Genomic DNA, 5,361 nt, shown 5'->3' on the forward strand with positions numbered 1-5,361 from the left:
AGATGTGTGCACATCTGGGGACTAGAGTAGTATGCTGTGTGTGAGAGATTATTTTATTCTTCAAAAGTCGGTACACTTAAAGACATATAGGTTTCCTACATGAGAGGTCACCAATTAGTGCCCTTTTTATTAGAACGTGTATTGTATCGAAGCTCTAAACTTATCCCATAGTCAGTGACACATGTGGAAGTTCTAACATATGCATTCGCATTCGGTGTAACATTCAGATTTAAAAAAAAGAAAAAAAAGATCTGTGCTTGGGGCTGGGGATGCGGCTCAAGTGGTAGCCCGCTCACCTGGCATGCGTGCGGCCCGGGTTTGATCCTCAGCACCACATACTAACAAAGATGTTGTGTCCACCGAAAACTAACTAACTAACTAACTAACTAACTAACTAACTAACTAAATAAATAAATATTTAAAAATTCTCTCTCTCTGTCTCTCGCTCTCACACTCTCTCTAAAAAAATTTTTAAAAATAAATAAATAAATAAAAAGATCTCTGCCATTAATGACCAGTTTTCACATCTGTTAGTTTTAATTGAGTAAGTAAGGGTTTGGTGATCGTTTGTTGAAAGAATACTCCTGTACCAGGTGAGTGGCAGTGTTTTCTGAACGCATAAGAGTATTTGTCCACTTGAGTCCAAGCTGTTCACCTAGGTCCAACTGTTGGTGAGCAAAAACCACATCGTGGCAGTTATCTGGCCAGAGTCATAGATTCTGAACGTGGCTTCCAAAGTCAAAGGTCAATGAATGTACGTAGGACTTCTAGGCAATGTGATGTGAAGATCTCTGGGCTTGTTGTACAATAAATATGTCTGTGTTCCTTCAGCATTGAAGGAAATGTATTCATTCTAGAATGCAAAGCTTGGGCTAGGGTTTTAGATCGGTAGTAGACCACTTGCCTGGGACGTGTGGGGCGCCGGATTCGATCCTGAGCACCACAGAACCCAAAACAAAGGGGCACACAAGCAAATAGGGTAAAGATAGTGTGTCCATCCATCTACAACTCAAGAAATTAAAGGGGAAAAAAATTAAAATGCAAGTTTTAGCCAGGCATGGGTTGGGGGTTCATGTCTGTCCTCCCCCCCCCCCCCCCAGAGGATCAGGAGGAGCTTGAGAGAAGGATTGTAAGCTCATAGCGAGAGAAAGTAACCTCGCGAGACCCCTGTCTCCAAAAGAAAAGTTGTGATAGTAAAAGCAAATGGGACTCCGTTTTGTTTTATGTCTCCATTCTGTAAAACAACCAGGCCAAGTAGAAGGGTGATGACTGGGGCAAGATGTTCTTTTCCTTGTGCTATAGAAACCTTTAAGAACACGGAACTACGTGATGGGACATTGTTTCTGTAACTAGCCCATAACGGGGGGGGGGGGGGGGGGCTATGCTTCTGTCACTGGAGTGGCTAGGCTGATTGTGATTGGCTGAGCGTCCCTCCGCCTGACTTCACTCTCCCGCTTCTGTAACATGGCTTGCTTGCATTAGCTAGACGCCCCCTCCCCCCAAAACGTCCCTTTTGCAGGTTTCAGGCTTATAAGGGGCACCCTTGCAATTGTTTGGGGCTGGCCAGGGGAACAGCTTTATGTTCTTCTGCTCAGTCGCCACTACTTGTGCTTTAATAAAGGCTTGATTCCTTTCTACGTGAGTGGTCTGGAAGTCAGTTTTTGAAACCCTGGGACCAAGCTTTAACTAGAACAAGCAAGCAAGCCAGAAAACAAATGAATAGATAGATAGATAAATTGAATATGGGGATGTGGCTCAGTCAGTGGTCAAGTGAGCGCTTCTGGGTTCAACTCATAAATCAATGGATTTACCAAAAATGTATAAAAATATCTGTATAAAAAGGGGATGTTGGTTTAGCTCAGTGGTAAACTGTGTCTGTGTTCAGTCCCCAGTTCCAGGCTCCAGTCAGAAACCAGCCCCTGTGTGAGGGGCTGGTTTTTAGTTCCATCCCCACCAAGGAAACCCTGACATGAGTATGGGGAGCCTTATTTGTCTATTGGATGCCAAGGGTAGAGTGATTTCCATCTTGATCTGCCCCCCCCCCCTGCTTTTTTTTTTTTTTTCTGTGTGAGCAAGGTCTCTTCTAGTGTCTTGATTTTATTTATTTATTTATTTATTTATTTGGCCTAGTTGGAAACAATGCCTTTATGTTATTAGTTTCTTTTTATCTGGAGCCGAGGATGGAACCCAGGGCCTCGAATATGCTAGGCGAGCACTCCAACGCTGAGATATAAAGGACCCCAGCCCATCCCAGCCCAGCACGGCAGTCTTCAATATTTTTTTTTTTTTTTTCCTTTCCCGTGGGCACTTTGAGATGAGATTTCCTTGCCTGTTTTGGTTGTTTGAGTCTCTCTTTGTTCACTACTTTTGTTTCTTTTGTGATGCTAGGCTGGGGAAGAGACCCAGGGCCTTGGGCATTGATCCACAAACGGTCTTGATTGCTGGGCAACACCCTCACCTTTTTTCCTTTGTCTCTTCCCTTCCCCAGAAAGTAAACCCAGGAAGGGCCTCCCTCTCCTTCTCCCAGGCCCAAATTCATCCTGTTTGGGTTTTGTGCACAGACCGGTACACACTAGACACACACACACACACACACACACACACACACACAGGAAACATCACTGTTTTGTTTTTGTTTGTTTCTCTCTTAACCTCATCCAGGCCCTCCCTCATAACTCTCAGGGGTGGGGGAAGGTGTTTACTATGGACCTCTAGTGGTGACAGCCTTGGGAGGGACTACTGCTGGGGAATTGGAGTGAGTGGGATGGGGGAAGTGTGGATTATAGTTCAAATTCCAAGGGTCGGGCAGAGGCACAGAAGCTATCTCCTAGGTGGGGCATGTTAAAGGCTAAGGAAAGTGATCAGATACCAGGGGTGAAAGCGATATGTCCTCCCCGCCCCCCAGTGCTTCCGGGGGACTTTACTGTATGGGGGAGGGGGGGCGGGGGAACAACCGCACTGAGGCCCGTGCCCATCTGTCTTTCCAGGGACTCAGTAGGCTGAGGGAAGAGAGGAAGATATGACGCGGCGGCTTGCAGCTTAGTGATCTCTATATGGATATAGATATACATATCTAAGTCTGTCTGTCTGTCTCTCTATCTATCTATCTATGTCTACACATGTAGATAGATTATATCTAAACTGGAAATGGAACTCAGGCAGGCCTTCCAAAATGACGGTAGCTTTGCGCCACCTAGCGTTCAGTGACTGCAACTAACGAGGCTGCCCTTTTCAGACCACAGACCACTCACTGTGGACTCCCAAGTTCCACAGGGTGGAAACCCGTCGCTATGCACATTCTCGTGTATATGCTTGTGTTTCTGACCCGGTGGCAAGATGAGATCCGACTGAAGAAGCCAAGCAAGCCTAAAACGTGTGTCCCACCTTCACCACTCCTAAGTGTGGAGGATTAGCTGACTGAGAAAGCCTTAGGGGAGGGAGCAGCTTCGGTCCCATAGGGGACAGTTGGGGAAGGCAAGGACCCTGAGTAGCTGCACAGTTGCTCTGGGATCCAATTTTACCTGTAGAACTACTCGGCGCTACATAAACCTCAGCCAGCCAGCCAGCCTGTGCTGCATTTTGTCCTGTCTTTATTGGTATTAGGTACTTTCCAGAAGAAATGGGGGGGGGGGGGATTTCCCATCTCGTGTCAAGAGTCTCCCGGGACCGAATCCTCCTTGTCCATGCTTTCCTTGAAGATCCTTTAGAGATTCTTCACTTCGAGATGGACGGATGTGTGTGCTGCTGCAGGTTTGACAGCCATCCGGGAGGAAAAACAACCACCAAAAAAAAAAAAAAAAAAAAAAAAGTGTCCCAAATCATCTTTGTCATCATTCCACCATCCTTGGAAGAAGGAAGTCGATCCAAAAGTCCTGGAAGAGAACAGTAAGAGTAGTGAAAGATCAGAATGGTAGGACCGTGTCCAGCAACCACCACCTCAGCTACTCACCAGAGAAGGTGAGGTCCTGGGAGTACTCAGGCAACCTCCAGAGACCTTGAGCTTTAACCAGCAAATAGAGAAAGGAGAGAGGGAAGGGGAAGGGGAAGGGGAAGGACACCCCCCCCCCCCACCCCATGTGATAACACCACCACAGGGTTTATCACAGACTGAGATAGGATGTTGTCTCCTTTGATGTTAGCCAACATGAGCAATCAAGGGACACTCCCTCTCAAAAAAAAAAAAAAAAAAAAAAAAAAAAAAATTGAGGTGTAACTCCGTGGTGGTGGTTAGGTACTTCTGGATTCAATCCAGTGGAAATCATATCACCTTTCTTCCCTGTTTTAGGCAGACTTATCTGTCCTTGAGTCCACGCCCAGCGTAGTCTTGAAGTCACATAGACTTTGGAGACCAGAGGATGTCAGAAATGACTCTTATCAAAAGTAAGAAGCCGAATTACAACTGCGGCCAGGAAGAAGTGCAAGGTGGCCTTTGAATCTCCTCTACAAAACCTCCTGTTGTTGCTGACGTGCAGAAGAGTCCCTGTGTTTTTGCTTTGCCAGTGCTGCCATAAGCCTTTTTTCCTGTGTCTCAAGACCTTGCCATCCTTATTGGATTGGGCCAAGCTTTCAGCAACAGGAAGAGGAGAGAGAGAGAGAGAGAGAGAGAGAGAGAGAGAGAGAGAGAGAGAGAGAAAGGCCGGGGGAGGGGGAGCAAATATTAAAAAAAAAAAAATCAAGAACAAAAATAAAGAAAAGTAACCGAAAGGAAGCACCACCAGCACCAGCACCAGCAGGAAAGAAACAGTGAAGCAAAAGTGAAAGAAAGGAAGGAGGGAAGGAGAGAGGGAGCGAGCGAGAGTTGAGTTGGTGGGCAAGGAAGGACAGAAATGCAGAAACACTCAAGAGCACCCCCCCCTGGCTGTGACATTCCTCTCCAGGTACTGACCACCAAGAGAAGAAAAAGCCCAGACCCACACAAGTAATGATTTGATGCATGCAATTAAAACTGAACTCCCGATTAGGAAAGAATGTCCCCACTTGAAATAAGGAATATTCGTGGAGTCATCCTACCGCCACTTATAGCTAAAAAGAAACCATTGACAAATTAACTTGGGCGGGGGGGGGGATGGGGGGAGGAAGAGGAAGAGGAGGAGGAGGAGGAGGAGGAGAGGGAGAGGGAGAGGGAGAGCGGAGGGGAGGGGAGGGGAGGGGGAGGTTAGGGTGCGGGTGGGGGAGGGGAGGGGAGGGCGGGGCGAGGAGGAGGAGGAGGAGGAGGAGGAGGAGGAGGAGGAGGAGGAGAAAAACAGAGGAAGAAATGAGACAAGAGAAGTCTGCGAACTCCATTTTGCACACAGATGCCCCTGGTGGCACAGGATTGTAATCCCAGGGACTCGGGAGGATGAGGCAGGCAGAGTGCAATGC

The 5,361-nt window shown here is 47.2% G+C and overlaps 1 long non-coding RNA gene across 1 annotated transcript in view; it reads right to left on the reverse strand.

Moving 5' to 3' along the window:
* Positions 1-3,573: 3,573 nt before the first annotated feature.
* Positions 3,574-5,361, reverse strand: part of LOC139706487 (uncharacterized) — a 3,006-nt gene continuing 1,218 nt past the window's right edge. The window contains exon 2 of the long non-coding RNA XR_011708107.1: positions 3,574-3,872. This is a non-coding gene — a long non-coding RNA (uncharacterized lncRNA). The remainder of the gene's footprint in view (positions 3,873-5,361) is intronic.

The sequence above is a fragment of the Marmota flaviventris genome, chromosome 7, assembly GCF_047511675.1.
Source record: "Marmota flaviventris isolate mMarFla1 chromosome 7, mMarFla1.hap1, whole genome shotgun sequence".
NCBI classification, from domain to species: Eukaryota; Metazoa; Chordata; class Mammalia; order Rodentia; family Sciuridae; genus Marmota; species Marmota flaviventris.